This window comes from Pinus tabuliformis, chromosome 8 (assembly GCF_031772625.1).
Source record: "Pinus tabuliformis cultivar Carrire ecotype Pingquan chromosome 8, CPIR1, whole genome shotgun sequence".
NCBI classification, from domain to species: domain Eukaryota; kingdom Viridiplantae; phylum Streptophyta; class Pinopsida; order Pinales; family Pinaceae; genus Pinus; species Pinus tabuliformis.
Genome location: NC_142294.1, coordinates 1,335,944,423 through 1,335,964,320, shown reverse-complemented (window position 1 = coordinate 1,335,964,320; position 19,898 = coordinate 1,335,944,423). Strand labels below are relative to the sequence as shown.

General features: G+C 39.1%; 1 pseudogene; it reads left to right on the top strand.

Moving 5' to 3' along the window:
* Positions 1 to 18,084: 18,084 nt before the first annotated feature.
* LOC149240409 (serine hydroxymethyltransferase, mitochondrial pseudogene) lies at positions 18,085 to 19,023 on the top strand (annotated as a pseudogene).
* The last annotated feature ends 875 nt before the right edge of the window (positions 19,024 to 19,898 follow it).

Below are 19,898 nucleotides of genomic sequence, written 5' to 3'. Positions count from 1 at the left end.
ACACTTCCCTGGCAACGGCGCCAAAATGTTGGGGAAAAGTGATTTCCTATCATTTAATTTGTCAACCAGGGGGTTTCGTAAACTTGTGAAGAATGTGTGCACTGTATGTGCTACAAATTGTCTTTCAGTTTATATCAGTCTAACTACAAAATAATGAAAACCAATTCATCTAATCTATGAAATCAAATAATGAAAATGAAATTCAACTAACCTGTGAAATGAAAAACATCTAATGTATGCTTAGTTACTCCAACATTCAATTATGAAGTGTTACCTTCTTGAGATGATGTGTAAGCAACTATTTATACTTTAACTTCTAATGTTCTAGAAAAGCAAGTAATGTGTGCAGAAAATAACTCAGTAATTGCATGTATCAAATATTCAACCATTCAATCTTGAAATATGATTAAATCAATTTCTTAGAATGATCTTTAGGGATATCAGTTAATGCAATTAAATGAGGATCTTAAAAGCAAATACAAAATCACGAAAAAGTAAAGCTCAATGATTGCATAGGTTGAACGTTCAATCACCCAATTTGAAGTCACCTTCTTGGCCTGATCCTTTATTCAATTATACAATGAATTGATGGTTTGATCTAAGAAAGTAAATAAAAAAACATGAAAGGAAACTAAATAACTATGAGCCCTTGCCTCAAACTTAATCCAATTAGAAAACACATAAATCTTCCCTATTGAAATGTTTTTACAAAAGAAAAGATTACATAGTCATTCTAAAACTAATACTAAGAAAGCAAATGAACTTTAATCTATAAAAGCAATTAAATCTCACAATCATTAGATGGCCATTCCAATTGTGTCTGAGGATGGCAAGTGAAGAAGCTCCATATGCAAGCAAAACTAAATCTTCAAATCTCCAAGTATAAGCTCCAAATTCTCTATTAAAAACATGAGCATTTCTCTCACTTTACACATGCCTTTCAAAAGAGAAGGCTCTCCTATTTATAGAAAAACATAAGAAGCTACCCTATTTAATGAAGATCCACTAAAATCTCATATAGTTACAACAAAATAGCTCATAATGAGACATATATCCCCTAAGTGTCTCATAGAGTTCTAATCCAAATAAGAAATGATGAGACACCTCATAGAGTTACAATCCAAATAGGACACATATCCTTCTTTGACCTTTATCCAAATATCCTTTGAAGGGATTTCGAATTTGAGCATTGGAGGCCACATAAGGGTGCCTTGGAAGCTTCAAAACGACCTACACATGTCATGAAACTCAAGCCACATATATAGATACATGAAACCATGTTAATTTCCTAGTTTTTAATCATAAATTCACTTTAAACACATAAAATAAATAACTTTGGTAAATAAGGATCCTAACCCATATATTTATGAAAATGGTGGCTAATGAAAGGTTATATGGTTTGGAGTTGCGACATGTGAGTGAAATGGTGGTGATAAAGGTGAAAGTGGTTGTCATTTTGAAGACATTTTGGAGGCCCAACAATTGGTACAGTTACCTTTTAGATGGAGTCTAGTTCTCCCCTCACTTTGTGAGATGTTATGTATGTTCTTGGTTTGAAGAAGAACTTGGTTTATGTTGCCATGTTGGAGGATAGAGGCTATGATGTGATATTTAGTAAGGGAAAGGCATTCCTTCAGCACGTAGCCATAGGATAGGTGAAGAAGATAGGGGTTCAAGTGAAGAACCTCTACAGGTTTGAGGTAGAAGATTGTGTTGCCTTGAGCACTAAAGCAGAGAACGTGCAAAGCCGAGATATTAGTGAGTTGTGGCATAGGAAGTTGGGTCACTTGCACCATGGCACTTTGAATATCATTCAAAAAATTTCTAATGGTCTTCCAAAATGTACACTAGAGCAGGTAGACACATGCAAAGGGTGTACATTCGGGAAGCACACCAAAGCTTCCTTTCATGACAAAAACAGTCCAGCACAGGTGATCCTTAATTGAGTTCACTCAGATGTGTGTGGACCATTCTCGATAGCATCCATGACCAAGCACAAGTATTATGTGATATTTCATGATGATTTTTCTTGTAAGAGTTGGACCTTCTTCATGCAGAAGAAAGATCAGACTTTTTCTAAGTTTTGTGAATTTAAAGAACTTGTCGAGAAAGATACTAGCACGAAAGTTAAAGCTCTCAGGAGTGATAATGATGGAGAGTATGTGTCAAATGAGTTCAAAAACTTATGTGCATCAGTAGGGATTTGATGAGAGTTGACAACATCTCATAACCCACAACATAATGGGGTGGTTGAAAGGAAGAAAAATATTATTTTGGGAGTGGCATGGGCAATTTTACCTGATGAGGGCCTACCATTACACTTATGGGTTGAATCATGAAACACAACTGTTTCTTTGCAGAACATAAGCCCTCATCAAATTCTCAGGACTCACTACGTTGGAAGAGGAATTTTCAAGGAAGAAACTAGATGTGGCACACTTTATGATCTTTGGTTCATCAGTCTACTACCATGTTACCAAAGATGCATGGAAAAAGCTAGAGCCAACAAAACATTTGGGCATAGTTGTGGGGTAGACTGATACACCTCACAACCATTAGGTGTACCTTCCAACCAACAGGATGAGAGTGGTTTGTAGAGATGTAACATTCGATGAAGATAAGGCCACGAGATGTTCCCTTGAGAGGGAGCTTCAGCTACATGCGATTGAGGATATTTTAGCTCCTAAGGAGGAACCTCAAGATGATGTGGAGAAACCACATGTAGAGGAGCAAGGAGTGGAGACACCCACTCATGTAGAGTCTTCCATAGATGGGAGAAAGCACACAAGTGAGGTTGATAAGTTATCACATGATCCTAGAGAGAATGTGGGAGCACCCACATCATAGTGCAGGCAGAGGAGGTCACCGAAGAGGTACACTGGCTACATGGCTCTGATGAGCGGATGTGTAGATATTGAGCCACTATCTTCTGATGAAGCAATGCAACAACCAGTTTGGCTCGATGCCATGGTTTAGGAGTATGAATCCATTGTCAGGAACATTGTTTGGGATGTGGTCCCAAGACTGGCAGACAAGTCAGTGGTGAGTTCCAGATGGATTTACAAGGTAAATCAAGCAACATATGGTAGTGTGTAGAAACACAAGGCATGGATGGGATGGAAGATACATCAGATGGATGTAAAGACAAAATTCATCACTGGCATGATTGAGGAAGAGGTGTATATTGAGCATCCTGAAGGATTTGAGACCTTCAACATAGAGTCACATGTGTGTCAACTCAAGCAAGCATTGTATGGACTGAAACAAGCACCTCATGCTTGGTAAAGCAGGATCGATGGCTATTTCACCTGGTTGGGCTTCACTAAAAGTGAAGTAGATTTGAACATTTACCATATTGTCGTTGAAGGTAAATTGTTGATTATTGTTTTATATGTTGACGATTTGATTATGACAGGTGATGATAAGCTGATCAAGCCTTGCAAAGAAGATCTTGCAAGAGAGTTGTAAATGAAGGACTTGGGGCTCATGCACTACTTTCTGGGGATGGAAGTATGGCAACGTGATGAGGAACTATTTGTCTCTTAGGGAAAGTATGCCAACGCGATACTCAAGGAGTTCCACATGGAGAATAGTAAACCCATCGAGACTCCTCTAACTGGTAACTGGAGGAAACAAGATGCTACTTCTAGTGAATTAGTAGAGGCTACTATTTACAGGTAGCTTGTGGGTTCACTCGTATATTTCGTGAGCACATGACTAGACATGTCTTATGCAGTTAACCAACTTATTCAAACAATGGTTAAGTTGACTAAGCTAATGTTGAGATACCTCAAAGGCACTACTCAATATGGTCTTTAGTACAAATGAACAAAGGGAGTGAAGCTTCAAGGCTTCACCGATGCAGATTGGATAGGGAGTCCATTTGACAGGAAGAGCACAGCAGATGGATCTCTAGTATTCGGTCAACAATTGTTTCTTGGTATAGTAGGAAACAAAGATCCGTTGCACTTAGTTTAGAGGAAGCAGAGTACATGGTTGTTAGTCAAGTATCTTATGAGGCTATATGAATGAGGAAGATTATAGTTGGTTTGTTTGGTCTTCATATGGATCCAACAATGATTTACTGTGACAATCAGAGTTGTATCAAACTCTCTGAGAATCCAGTTTTTCATGATTGGTCCAAGCATATTAATATTCAGTATCATCATCTTCGAGATTGTGTGCAGAGGAGAATTATATTGTTGGAGTACATTCCCACAGAGGAACATGATGCATATATTTTGACAAAGGCCTTGTCAAGATGCGAAATCAAGTTTCACAGAGGCAACATTGGGGTAGCAGATAATCCCTTTCTTGTTGAGAGGGAGTGTTAAAAATAGCAACAAGAAGTCCTAATTAAATTAGGAATTAAATTGCAATTCTATTCTCATAGCAACTTGTAATAGTTAACTATGTTAATTTGACATAGTTAGCTCAGCAAATTCGAGTTGGAAGTCTATCTAGAGTCATGTAGAGCGATTCCTAAATTTTAGGGGTCCAAATTGAGCTCTTTTGAGTTGTAATTAATTAACTCAGTCTAACCGAGTTGAAGTCAGTTGAACTAGTTCAAACAGTTGGAGGAACTACTAGGAGGTATAGTAGTGGGGACAAGCACCAGTGAAGCTTCACTGCTCCACCAGTTAACTGAAGATTCACTCATAGATAACTCATGCATGTGAGTTCTTAGGAAGACCTAGTTGAGATTAGAGTTTAGGGATAGTGTACTATCAATTGTATAATTTTCTGAGTGGTACATATGGTGCATGCAATTAGTTGAGGGCCTATGGATGGATTGTGTAGTTATGGAGAAAGAATTTTCCAATTAAATATGGGCTAATTCCCTCAGTTATTACACAAGGAAGTAAGGGCTTGACATGTTGTTGGCCCTCATTTTTGGTCCAATTTTGCTTAAGAAAACACACTTAATTTCTATATTATCCATCCATTTTCCATCATGTACACCCCATTTTGATGTATTTATGCATATTCGGGTATATAAATTTATTTTTGCAATTTTTAGATGTTTTTATGAAAATTGAATTTTAAGTGCATTTTTGGACAGAATCATAAATTTCCGTAATCGCTTCATGGATGTCATATTTGCAGGACACTTGGGAACGAGCTAAGCACATTTCTAGAAAGCTTGGGAACTAGGATTAACCTAAATCCAATTGGTTCGGTCAAAACAATCTGAAACAATCCCGCTCAAAGCTGGTCAAATAAGACCAGTCATTTAGGAAATCCTTAGGGAATAGGGTAGCTTTATGATTTCATAGGATTTTCCATATTTTTAGTATTATGATGGATGAGATCTACTTGGATAGATGGGATATGGATAGATATAGATGTTAGAGACATTTTAGATCAGTTTGTTTCATATTTTTCTATTTAAGCCAAAATATTGAAGGCTTATGGTATGTAGAATTTGTATAATTTCATATTGAGACTTCTGAATACTTGGAGTTAATTTTAGGAACTTGTTGTATCTTCACTTTTCTATTCAATGGTGTGGATGATTGACTGAGTTTACAGTAGCCGATAATCTTTTCAAGTGTGCAAGGCAAGGGTGGAGGGCTCCCACTCCAAGCTAAGTACACTTCATGGTTAATCTAGTTTGATTTTCATAAACTTGTAGAAATTCTCACAATAGATTAAACTAATTATGTAATGTACTAAAGAAAAATACTTAATCTACTTCTACAATCAAACTTGAGGAATATTAATCGATTTTGAGCAAGATCAACCAGAACACATATAACAGAGAAGAATATTCAATCACACATGAAACACAGAAGAATACTCTGGGGAAAGCCTTAGCTAAAAGCCCCGCTATTTGTATTATCATACAAGTGGAAATATCTCAAGATTACACAAAGCTTTAGCTCTCAGTACAATCCTTCGCTGCTGCTCATAGATAGAATAGATAACACATATGCCTTACTTTAGTCCTCCAAGCCTCCTATTTCCTTGCGTAGTTTCTCCTGGGTCCTCCAGCTGCAACCTGTGTGATTCTCACCTCACACACTACTCTAACCTTTGTAGTACCTGCATAATCCTGAAGGAATGAAATCCTTCTGCATGCAAGAGATTTTCTTATAGGAAAATCCTAGCAATTGATAGTACACTGTCCTTGCCTTTAATCTCAACTGGGTCTCTTTATGAACTGACATGCATGAGTTATCTATGAAAGAATATTCAGTTATCTAGAGAACACTAATTGCATGCATGCATGCATTAACTGACTGAACTCACAATTAGTTCCAAAAACTATTTGGAACTAATTTAACTGGACTTAACTCAGTTAACTGAGCTAACTAATTACAACTCAAATACAACTCATCCTTATCTCCTTAATTAAGGGATATCTTCCTCAATCAAGGGAATAACTGTTGCATGTCTTCACAAAGACTTCATGTTTGATTTTCACCAACTAATTAACTCAAGATGAATTAATTAAATATTTTTCAAATAGCTAGTGAGACTAAATTCAAATTTTAATTCTCAATTTTGATTCAAGGACAAATCAAAATTGGAAGATATCCCGAAATGCTATTTACAACAATGCTATTTTTAGCATTTTTATTTTTTTGCTATTTTCAACAGAGTTGGAGTATATCTTGAAATGCTAATTATAGCAATGATATTTTTATCATTTCTATTTTTATCATTTCTTGTTGCTATTTTCAACACTCCCTCTCAACAAGAAAGGAATTCAACTTGATCCTAATCCTGAACCTTTGGAATGTTCTGCATGCAACACTTCTCTCAAGTGTTGTTGCTCCAACAACTCTAGAAACAAAAAAATATCCAACCTGAATCAGAATGATGCCTCTGTCATCAAAGTCTCCTACTGCTATTACCTCTATCGACTGAAAACTCTACACCTCTGTGCTCTTCAGTATCTAACTACTCTAGCCTTTGTCACTTTGATCTCTGACTGCATCAATCACATTGATTCCTCCTGCTGCATCCGTGCTATTGCTGGTCCTATCTCCTAGCATTGCATCTGCATTGTACCTCCTCTCATCATGTTGCATCCGCTGCCCACTACTGCATTGCAACTCAATTACTAAGAAGTAAGTAACTGATCTTCCATCTGACCTCCCTATTGGGCTAGAAACACCCTCTGATGCTAAAGCCTCCTCTGCCACTCCATCCACATCTGTCTCTACCCACTCAACCAGTTCTACTACTCCTTGTCGAGGCTCTCGTAGCAAGTTCTAATCAAAGAGGCTTGGTACCTCAACGATCCTGCCCCTATTTCAGCCTTCTTTGGACTATCTCTTCACATCGCCCCACCTCACACCTGGAGGTATGGTTGCATGTGAACCCTCTACCCACTTGGATCAAAATTTTCCCCTCCTGTAAGTCTCTGCAAGAGTGGATGCCTCCACTTGATCTCCTCTCGGCTTCTCCAGTTGTGGCTGCTCCATAACCTCCTGAAGTTGCTTCACCAATTGTGGCTCCTCCACAATTGTCTGAGACTTCTTCCAAGGCTGCATGTTGGGAGGTAATTTACTCTCCCTCTCAACTACCAAGTCTCTAACAGTTGCCTTGCTCCTCAAGGCCTTGCATTCATCTTGAACCTGAAGAGAATATAGGTTCTATACCCGTGAACTGATCTGTTTCACCTGATCCGTGGTGATGTGTCTAAGGAAAACCTTTCCCTTACTGAAGACAACATCGTAGCTTTTGTCCTCCACCATCGTGATCGATACCAAGTTTTTCTTCAGTCTAGGCACATACTTCACATCAGTCAGGGTGAGAGGAGTTCCATGCTCCCTCTGAAACACAACTATACCTTCACCTGAAACACGATACTTTCCATCATCATCCATCTCTATGTCGAGGTCCTTCTCCTCCAAGGTACTGAATAAACTCTTATCACCGGTCATGTGGAATAAGGCTCCACTGTCAAGAAACCAACCACAACCCATCATCGATGAAACAATGCATGCGATGAGGGTAAAATCCAATTCAAACTGAGAGGCCAATGCCTCACCTTCAAATCCTTCCAAAGATCCCTTCTTGGATTTCTTCAATGGAAAATTAGTTGCATAATGGCCCATCTCATGACAATTAAAGCATCTCACTTTAGATTTGTCAATCTTCTTCCCTCCACGAGAAGGACTCGATTTGGGATAAGAATCCTTCTCCTTCCCTTTCCTTACCTTACTCCCTAAGGCTAGATTTTCTTCATCCTCCTTGGATGAAGAACTATCTCTGGTGCTTCTCTTAATCTCCTCCTACATTGGATCTGACCACAGTCGTTCCCAATCTGGCAGTTTCTCTCTTCCATTCACTCAGTCCTAGTAGCTATGACAACTCTTAGGAAGACTAAGGAGAGTAAGAATCACCATATCATCATCGGCTATCGTGATTCCTACACTTCTAAGCTCATCTCTGCAAGTGGTGAGCTTGTTCAGATATGTAGAGATCATGTCGCCCTTTTCACACTTGATTTTCTAAAGCTTGTCCTTCAGCGCCAACTTCCTTTGGTCGTTGTTGTTCTGATATAGGTCCTTCAATGTCTTCCACATTGAAAACGAAGTCTCCTTCCCATGGAGACTCGAGACAATATGGTCTCTAACTCCCTCCAGAAGAATCCTCCTCGCTCTTGCCACACATTTCTTCCATTCCACCAATTCTTGGCCATTAGCTGTTGCTGGCTTAGGGATTTCTTGATCAATGAAGTCCTTCAAACCATTGTCTTCTAATACTGCTTCCATGTGATCCTTCCATGCTATGTAATTCAAGCTGCCATCCAGGGCATACTCGAGTCTCAAGCCATTGAACGCCATTGGTGAACTTTGAGATGTGATAAGAAATCGATTTTGTACCTATAATCAAGAACTTCAAACTTCGAACTTCTCCCTTCTTTGTATACTGTTCTCCACTTCGATCACCTTTGCTCTAATACCATGTAGAAATTCTCACTTTAGATTAAAATGATTATGCAACGTACTAAAGAAAAATACTTAATCTACTTCTACAATCAAACTTGCAGAAGCTTAATTGATTTTGAGCAAGATCAACCAGAACACATATAACAGAGAAGAAGATTCAATCACACATGAAACACAAAAGAATACTCTGGGGAAAGCCTCAGCTAAAAACCCCGCTATCTGTGTTATCATACAAGTGGAAATATCTCAGGATTACACAAAGCTTTATCTCTCAAGCTATCCAGCTCTCAGTACAATCCCTGACTGTTGCTCATAGACAAAATAGACAACACATATGCCTTCCTTTAGTCCTCCAAGCCTCCTATTTCCTTACGTAGTTTCTCCTGGGTCCTCCAGCTACAACCTCTGTGATTCTCACCTCACACACTACTCTAACCTCTGTAGTGTTGCACAAAAATTGTCACCTTGACATTCTGCAATCTTTGTGAGTCCATAATCACTCATACCTTCCTCCTTTGCAAGTTTGAAACCTTAGTTCTTCATATCAAGCCTTGAAAACAAGAGAAAAACGTTAAAAATCTCTAAAACTATGGTTTCGCACTTTCTCTTAGTATTACCTGCGGTCCCGCACCTAATGGTCATGTCCCCCATGCACCTGACTGCTCTGTTCCTGTGTAATGGGTGCAGACCCCTATAAAACTCAAAAAGGCGCAAGTATATTCTTAAAAACTCACTTTGAGTCATTTCTGGAAGCTTCTAGAGGGAATATTGAGGTGGCAAATTTGCTCCTTAAAGGTTCATGCATCCCATACCTTAAGGAGCTAACCCCTTGATGTGAGGAGCTTATCCCTTTGAAAGAGGACTCTATCCCTTCAATGGTGGACCTGTAACCTCCTTCCTTTGCACTATAAAATGAAGCATTGGGCTGATTACTAGGGAGGTTGAAAGCTGAATATTTTTGAGGGTAAATGTTGTTGGAACTTAGTCTTCCTAATTGAGCTTTTGAGAGGAGAGATTACATACCTTTTGATCTCATTTGGAAGAGAGTGAGGCTTGTCAAAGTAGAGGAGATTTCTGTTTGGACCCTGGGAAGAGCTTGGATAGCATCAAGGCACCAAATCTTGTAAAGTTCTTCTATTTCAAAGTTAATACAATCAAGTTTATTTTTCTCAATGAGCTGTGTTCTATAGTTTATTTCATGGATTCCTTGATCACCATGATGAACATGATTTATTATATTAGCTATGCAGGTGTTATTTGATGTGTGCTTGTTTGTGATTGCAGGTTCTTAAAAGGAAACTCTTTCGAATGGTTGGAGCATAGCTACCACAAACTAGCGTTGGACTTAAGGTAGGGTCTAAAACACCTCTTTAGTTTTTATTAATGAATCACAATATGTTTAGAGAAATGTAGATTTGCTTGTCCTGCTTGTTGCTAGATATCTATTGATACTAGGGAGATCGGTCTTGTGCGCAAGAACAATTTATCCGGCCAACAAATTGGCGACTCTGCTGGGGAAAAAGATTTTGGTTTTTTGATTTTCCTTTGTCTTTGACTTGAGAAACTTGTCTGTGTTTCTGGTTTTTGCTTGATGTGTGTGGGATTGGGTAGTTTTTAGGTTCTGGATTCTTTTTTTTTTTTTTTGAAAATTTCAAGGGGACCGCACTTTCTATTTATACTACAGTGTGGACATCTATGCACTGTTACTTTACTGCACAGAGCGGTACCACACCTGGTTATACTGGAAGCCTGCGGACCCTGTCAAAATTTTTGAAAAACCTAAAATCTTTTTACCCAGTTAAGTTTAGGATTAGTTTCTTCCCAAATCTGCATGTGTCCTCTCAAAGGTCTCTTGTGAGTAAGTTCCATTGGTGTTGTTGTTTTAGATGAATTTCTAGAAGTTTTGCATACCTGGATTGGTTTTCACTCGGTCTCTGTAGTGACCCAAAGATTAGAAGCCTAAGAAACCTTAGATCACCCTGGTATCTTTTTGTCTTCTTGATGAGTCTGGCTGGTTTGTGAAATATTCCCTTGGTGAGAAATAGATTTCATTTCTATGTGCAAATCTTTGAATGAACTTGGTCATAAGTTGTGAATTTCATTTTTATAAAAGAAAACATAGCTAGATGTTTTTTGATTGATTTGTTATTATGAACGAATTAATCCTTAGTTTACTGAATAACTAAGTAAAACGTCCTCAAAAAAATTTCAAGCTTTTATTTCAATTAGGTTTTTAGAAGTTTTTGGATCTCAAGATTAGATTTTTCATAGTTTTGAGTGTTTTTCTAGAAATCGTAGATTCTCTTTTGAAAGAATTGTTTTCTGTAGTTTTGAGTGTTGAAAAGAAAAGGGATTTATTTTGTGAGCATAATTAGTAGTTTCGTTTGAGTTTATTGAAAAAGACAAAAAAGTTTTTCTTTTCATTTATATGTTGAAGGAAAGTTTTGTTTTCCAAGGAATTGCATTCTCAACTCTTTCTTTTAGCTAGAGATTCATTGAAAAGAAAAATGAATTGTTTATCATTTTAGGTGCATTTTTTAGTGTTTTTGGAGTCGAGTCTTCACACCATCAAAGTTTCATCTCCACACCTATTGACTTAAGAAACAAACCATAAAAATAACGCTTAATTAAAATTAATCTAGTAATCATTTTATTTCTAGGGATCTTATCACCAATATAACTTAGGCTAGTATCTTGGAGTAGGGAGTAATTAGCTCTCCAAGATAGTTAAAACAAACAAGTAGCTGTATCTTGCAGTAGGAAATAAATCCAATTGTAATTGATATAATCTGGGAAGCTCCTCTTACAGGAGTCAATCATGAGATCATGTCTGAACCTTTGAGACAATCAAGTCTATCTCATTGGGAAAGATAGCAGATTTGCGCGTATTAAAAACGGTAAACCTCGGATTAACCATTGTCGAGGAGCCTACGGTCACTTGTTGGTAAACCTCAGATTGATCATGTCGAGGAGCCTTCAAGGGGATTGAGCTTTGCTACTCTGCCCTTGTGCGTAGATCGGATCGTAGACTGTTCCCCCAATTATATTTGTTACTGTTGGTAACCTTAGTGACCATAATCTTAAGATTCTTTCCTAAGGTGACAGTGAAGGACGGGTCTCACTGTACTTGGAGTCGACGTCGACTAGACTCACTTGGACTCTCTGGGGGGTTCTCTTCACTCGAGACGGTTTTGTGAAGAAACCTGTGCCAGTCTATTTCATTAAGCAGGTTGTCGAGGTAACTATTCCAACCGCCTTTTCTGTATTGAATTCTGCGACGTTAGATTTCATCACCAACTAGTGTTTTCGGTACAGAAAGTTACTGTTTTTGTGTGGTTTGAACTCTTAGATTTTTTTAGGCATGTGATTCAATTGTATGGTTCTTTAGAGACTTTAGGTGATTTTATTGAGATTTTCTTTGTTTGCATGTGAAGTAATTAAATATTTAATCGTGGTTGAATTACCGAGATAATCCCATAGGCTTCGGGGGCAGCCTCTCGAATATACACCAAATCAGCTTGAAGGGCTACGAGCTCTTGTATCACCTAGTGATAGTAGATTTGGGTCACCGGAAGCCGGAGAATCTTCCTTAATTATTAATCCTGATTATCAAGTTCAAGCAACAGAGTATATTTCTGAATCGATTTCATTTTCCGAAGTTACTGGTAGTATTTCTCCTACTAGTGAATTAACTGAAGAACCTGAAATTTCTGAACTTGAAATTTAACCTGCTACTACTCCATCCTCAGGATTTGCTTCTCCAACTTCTAGTGGTCCTGGTTCACCCAAGGTAGGAAGTGTCATTACCCAAAATCTTCCTTCTGGACTCATTTTTATTGAAAAACTTGTTAGTCCAGATGAAGATATAACTCTCCCTGAAAATCAACCAACTTTAGAACTTAGGGAGCGTGAATCAATCTTCTACAGTCCTTTTCGAAGTGATGCATGGTACGTATCATTGACGAACTTTTTAGAAAATCTGGGTCTTGCTTCTTCACCACCTCGTATTCCTTTTCATCCTACTCCCAGAGGTTATTATCCTCCTTCGAACATGTCAAAACGGTCATCCATGTTTTCCCAAACACCGGAAACATTTTTTTATGGTGGTCCTTCTGTTATGTCTGGGTATCAGTCACTTTCTGGTACTTTTTTAGGAGCATCTCCTCAAACCATTGAACATGGGATACCAACTAGTAATAACGAAACTCCGTCGTTGAGTGTAGAGGAAATTCTTATGATGTATGGTGCTATTCCAAATCCGCAACCCCAAGGTAGTCAGTTACCGCCTGGAGGGCAACCTCAACGTAGTCAGTTACCGCCTGGGGGGTAACCTCAAGGTGCTTAATTACCACCCGGGGGGCAACCTCAAGGACAGTACATAACTTTAGAACAGTACATACCTCAAGGTCAACCCCAAACTCAGTATATGCCTCAAGGTCAACCCCAGTATCAATATATACCTCAAGGTCAACCCCAGTTTCAGTACATGCCTCAGGGTTATCAACCTCAAGGTCAGTACCCAACTGAAGGTTTCAAACTACCTTCTCGTCAACCATTTGTACAAGGAGCTGGAAATGTACCTTTCAATTATCAGTCCTACCCTCAACCTGGTTATGGTCCTCAATATGCTCAATCTTTTACGGGTCCAACCCCGGAATGAACGTGTTGTGGGATTCATCTCAACAGACTTTGCAACCCAATGTGCAGTTGTCATCTCAATCTGGACAACCTTTGGTTTCTGGTTCAACCCAGCAACCTGTCCAGCCTACTATTCAAACTTCTGCACCTGGTGTAGTTCATCAGTCTGGGCCTAGTTCACCTCAAACTCCTCCCTAAACTGCTTCTGCAACTACTGCAGCTTCTGTTCAATCTACCCCACATACTTCTGGAGTATTGGTAGCTCCGGTTTCTACTGTTCCTATATCAACTCCTCAGCCCTCTTTACCACAGTCAGGACCTATGGTTCAGACTTCGGTTCAGATGCCTATAGGACAACTTGGTACAAGTACGGTTGTCACAATTCAACCGCAATTCACTTATCAACCGTACCAGGGATAGTATCAATTTGGTCCTGCTGTGCAAAACCCAGTTCATCAGTATCAACCGTACCTTAGATATACTTATCAGCAACCTCAAAAACCCTAGTTTGGTCCGGTTAATCCTGGTTTTTCGGGAGGATATAATATTCCTAATGCAAATCCAATTCTAGGCTATCCTGGATATCCTCCTCCTGGAGCTGGTCTTGTGACCCAAGGTTTTCGAGACCCTAACTGTCAGTTACCTTTTATTGCAACTTTGGATTTACCTGATTTGTCGTACCTTACGAATGATCCAATTTATTATCTTTCGTATTGGCCGCCAATGCCTAATAAGTTGCCCAGTGATATCCTGAAGTTTGAGGGTAAGTCAGGAGAGGATCCGTCAAATCATGTGATGACTTATCACCTCTGGTGTGCATCCAATTCCATTATAGACGATTCAATCCGCTTACGTCTTTTTCAACGCACTCTAATTGGTCTCGCTGCCAAGTGGTACATTGAGTTACCACGAAGCTCTTTTTATAATTTTAGTCAGTTAGCCACTTCATTCTTAACTCATTTTCAGTTGCCTATCAGATACGACAACGGCACGGAATTATTAACCTCATTAAAATAGTCAATGTCCACATATATTTCAGATCATATTCATGAATGGTGACGTCGACGACGTTTAGTGAAAGTTTTTATTCTGGATCAAATTTTGGTGGAATGGTTTGCTAAATCATTATTACCTAAAATCACTGAGGATGTAGCTAAGGCAGGAGTTGTTACTGAAGAGCAAGTAATTGCTCAGGCTCAGTACCTTGACCTCGTTTATACGCAGTCAGGTACTTTATATGAAAAAATCCCCAATCTTCTGAAACAAAATCAAATAACTACAACTCCTTTAGGGTCTCATGCCGCTGATGGTATTATTGGTTCAGTTAGTACCAAAAGTAAGAAGAAACTTGCAAAGAATTCTTCTCCTATTATAACTTTACCAGATTCCCTGACAGGAGAATCTTCCGCTGAAATTCCTGCCGATATTCATGTCATAGAATCATCTACGGCCAAATCAAAATTCGGCGGTAAAAAGAAATGAAAGAAGAAAAATAAACAAAACTCAAAAGAGAAACCAGATAAAAACGAACCTACTGATGAGAAACGTAAACCTCGCTATCCTTGTCTCATTTGGGATGAGGAGCATTTTACAAGAGATTGTCCACATCGAGCTGAGGTTTCGAAAATTGTCAAAGGTTCTCAAACCCCTGTTGTCTTGAAGGATCCTTTTCCTAGTCAAGACAGTAATATGATAGGTTCTTCCTCAAATGCCTCAGAAGAACCCATTATGATGATGTCCCATGTCAGGATTACGACACGATCGGAAGATTATGGTAGTAAGAATCATGTTGGTGGTAAGGAAGCAGAATCTTCTAATTCAAACCCATCAACTTCAACTCCTCCTGGTTCTGATCCACTACAGATTGAGAAACCTAATCCAGACTTAGTAATCAAACCCCTTGCTGAAGGTATACTTCGGAAGTCAGATTTCAATCCACATGTGAGAGCTGCTCAGAACTATAACATTGTTGAAGATTTAGTTGTTTCTCCTTCAGCAATGTCGGCTTTGGAGGTGATGTAATCATGCCCAGCACAACGTAAATTGCTATTGTCTGCTATAGGAGCTGTTGATATTCAGGATTCCAATCTTATCATCTTTAATTTAGAAAATAGTACACCTCGCCTACCTCATCAAATGGCTTTCCAGATCCCAGTGTTAGTCAAAAACAGACCTTGCTTTCGGACTGTAATTGATGAGGGAGCTTCAACGTGTATTATGTCGATCCAGTGTTGGAGATCGCTTGGTTCTCCTACACTTAATCAATCCTCGACGATTCTAAAGGCTTTTGATGGCCGAGGGTTTCATCCTTTTGGCATTTTGCAGGATTTACCTATAGGGGTAGAAGGCAAAACTGTAAATCTAGATGTGGAAGTGGTTGATGCCCCTCTAGATTACAACCTTCTCTTGGGTCGCAGTTGGTCTTAAGCTATGACTGCTATTGTTTCATCGGTCTTTCGACTTATTAAGTTTCCTCAGAATGAAAAGATCATCACAATAGACCAGTTAAATTATTTTTCATCTGACCCAGCCTCTTCTGATAGTATTCAACATGTCGGTAAAATAGCTATCCCTTATAAGGATGTTGGGGTAGGTTTGGTTAAAGATTTTGGCTTACTAGGAACTTTTTCATTTCCTCCTCCTAACGTATTGCCTTCTTTTGCAACCATTCATACGATTTCATCGAACACTATTGCTTTTGATGATCGTTGGATCGTACCTTCTGATTCCGAGGTGGACTCATTTGGTGATGCAATGCCTTTGAGTCCCTTTGAAGTTGCATATCAGGTTGTACAGTCGTTTTCCGACTCACGTTCAACTGAAATCGATCCAATGAATGTGGTCCATGGGGAGTCACTTTCAATCTCAACCTCAGATTCAACAATTTTTTCTGACCTTGTTCATACTGATGAGCAGATTCGTGAACTTTTGTCTGTTGATGATTTACCATGGGAAGATCTTCATCATCTGTTATCACTGATAATTCTGTTACCAAAAAGTTTTTTGCCTAGCTTAAAGTCAGGGTGTTTTCGCAGCACATAAATCCGTTAGCAGTTTCGCAGCGCCATCTGTTTTAGTGATTTCGTAGCGAAAACACTGACCTTGCACTGGCTGCGCTGCGAAATTGGGAAATGACGGATATTTAAAGTGAATTGATGGAAACACTGCAGGAAACGAGGTTTGTCAAGCTGTTTTGTGTGGGCTTGTACTCCATTGAAGGGGAACATTCCAGTGGTAATTTTGCTTTGCGCTCATAGTTGTTGTGGCAGGTTCTCATGATCACCAACGAAGTTCCATCAAAACCCTGTTTCATACTCAAGTCTCAAAACCGTGTTTTTTTTAAAAATCAATGCTTGATCGGAATCGGTTATGAGAAGGCTTTTGTTCGTTGACTTATTCCAAGTTATCATTACCTTGTGTCAGTTGAAGGATTTTAATGAATGTTTGACTCAGTAAAAGGAATCTGGGCTGCAGTTTGATGGTATAGTCTATATTTTATCATCTCGTTCAGCACAAGAGGAGTTGAGTGAAAGATGTTTTTCATTTTGCAATGGGAAACTCAATATGTTGATTAATAATGTCGGTATAAATATGAAGATTTCGCATTCCTTATGTCTATCAACGTTGAATCAGCTTATCATATGTCTCAGCTGTCACATTCTCTACCAAAAGCATTAAAAAGGGGAAGCATTGTTTTCATTTCATCGGTTGTTGGTGTTGTAGATATTTTCTGGTACCATGTATGCGGCCAGCAAAAGAGTAATGAGCCAACTCACAAAAAGTCTTGCATGTGGGTGAAACCGATTATGGACAAGTGACAACATACGTGTTAACTGTATGACACATGGCCTCTACAACAGCGCGCTGGATGTTGGGATTGTGTTTGTGGAATTGCTGGATGTTATAGATCATTACGTTCATGCGCAAATGGAGGAAGACAAATTTCAACCTTTGACACAAGATATCTCAACTCTTTCTTTTGCGCATCTGATTTGCGTTGTTGGGACTGTTTTGCCGGAATTTTTCAATGGTGAACAAGGGCGTGTATAGGTCTGGATTCCCCAACATTATCAACTTCCCATTTCTGGAGATCCTTCGTCTGCGCTCAATCATCTATCTTTGCCAGGAGCCGTATCCAGCAGACAACATAGAGCATGGTTAGTGGCTTCATGCTAATGGATGATCGTCTATATGAAGAATTCACTGTTGAGGATCAAATAAATGATGATCTGCATCATACTAAAAGTCCATTTTGATTCCCATGATGCAATGACACCACCTCCATTTTCTCACGGGTTTCTCTATATTTGTTGACATTACATGAATTCCAGACAAGTCTCGGTAAGCCAGGGAAGAAGTTTGGATCCATGAAAGCCAAGCGATGGCAGTAGCGGCCAAGGCGTTGGCTTACTAGAATACAGAGTATGTATTTCGATTTGGGCAGCGGGTGTCTATTTTTCGCCAGAAGATTGCTCACATTTCAATGCTGCGGCTTACGAGAGATTGAATGATCCTATCATGTAGAATTCATTTGAGCCTTATGTTAAGGACGAGGAGGAATTTTCTCCAGAATCGACAATGGAAGAGTCTTGAACTTATTCCTTCAGAGAACTTTACTTCATTATCAGTCATGCAGGCTGTAGGATCAGTCATGACAAATAAATATAGTGAAGGAAATGAATTCATTGACATGACAGAGTCGTTATGTCAGAAAAAGATCATTGGAAGCATTTGGTTTGGATCCAGATAAATGGGGAGTTAATGAACAACCCTTGTCAGGCTATCCGGTTAATTTTCAAGTTTACATTGCTTTATTGAAGCCACATGATCGTATCCTGGCACTTGATTTTTTTTCACATGGAGGCCATCTGTTTCATGGTTACCAGACCGATTTTAAAAAGATCTCAGCAGTTTCAATCCTCTTTGAAACAATGCCTCATAGATTGAATGAATTTACAGGTTATATTGATTATGACCAGCTGGAGAAGTGCGGTCCTATTCAGGCCTAAACTCATTGTTGCTAGTGCTTATGCACACCATTTTGACTATGCTCGGATGCGCAAGGTTTGTGACAAGCAAAAAAGCTGTGTTGTTGGCAGACATGACACACATAAGCGGACTTGTTGCACCTGGTGTAGTTCCATTTCCTTTTGAGTTTGCAGATGTAGTGACTACTACTACACACAAGTCACTCCGTGGTCCTCGTGGTGCAATGATGTTTTATGGAAAGGGCATCAAAGAAATCAACAAGCAGGGGCAAGAGGTTAAGTATGACTATGAGGAAAGGATTAACGCAGCTGTGTTCCCTGGTCTTCAAGGTGGTCCTCACAATCATACCAGAACTGGCTTAGCTGTTGCTCTTAAATAGGCAACTACCTCAGAGTATAAAGCATATCAAGGACAGATTCAGTCCAGAAGTAACGGCCTATTTCACAGGTTTGGCAATATCACAAGTTCAGCATGCAATTCAAGTTGTTGATAAAGTAAGAGGGATGGAGTGACTTCTTGATGTGTTACAAGTTTCATTGGATGCCACTGTTGGAAAAAATGCAGCCATAAGCACAGTGTTAGCAGAAACCAGTGAAGAAGACTGTGTTTTCTAAAATCACACAGCAGTTTCGTAGCGCGCTACGAAACTGCTGTAGGTGATGATTTTAAAGCACAGAGCAGCTAGTGTGATACTGTGAGCGGGAGTTGTGGAAGAGAGATATCTGTCTATCAATACCACCTACAGCACATTCAGAAACATGGTAGCATTCCATACTTGGGGTTATTAAAGAGCTGAGACATGTTGCTGAACTTTCAGAGAATGTTGGGAGACAGAGACCGTTGAAATAGGAGCGCATCTTTTGGTCAATTAATGAGCCATCAGTGCTTTCAAGCATCCAAAGTCAGCATTCATTGCATCTGTAGTTCAGTCATCTCAACCCAAGTAGCAAAAGGACATGTGTCAAGAGCCAGAACATCATCATGCTACGAGGAGCAAAGATTGTGGATTTTGATTAAATATAAATCATTTGTAATTTCAGTTTAGCCATTATGTAATTAATAAGTTAGTTATGCATTAGATAGGGATAGTCAATAGCCACCTTCGAGGCTCCCCTCATGCTGGAGGAGGAAGCTCGAGGTGTTAAGTTTGCTTGCCTATAAAGGGATCAGATTAGGATGTAGAAAGGGTTGGACATTTTATACAAAAACAGAGTTGTTTTGGGCCATTGTAAGACTTGTGACAGTAATAGTAAAACAATATTGATTTCTTCTCAAGATTCTCGATGGATTATTGTGGTCAAATATAAGGATGGTGTTTTATATTTTATGTTCTTTTACAACCTTGTTGTAACACAATCACTCAGA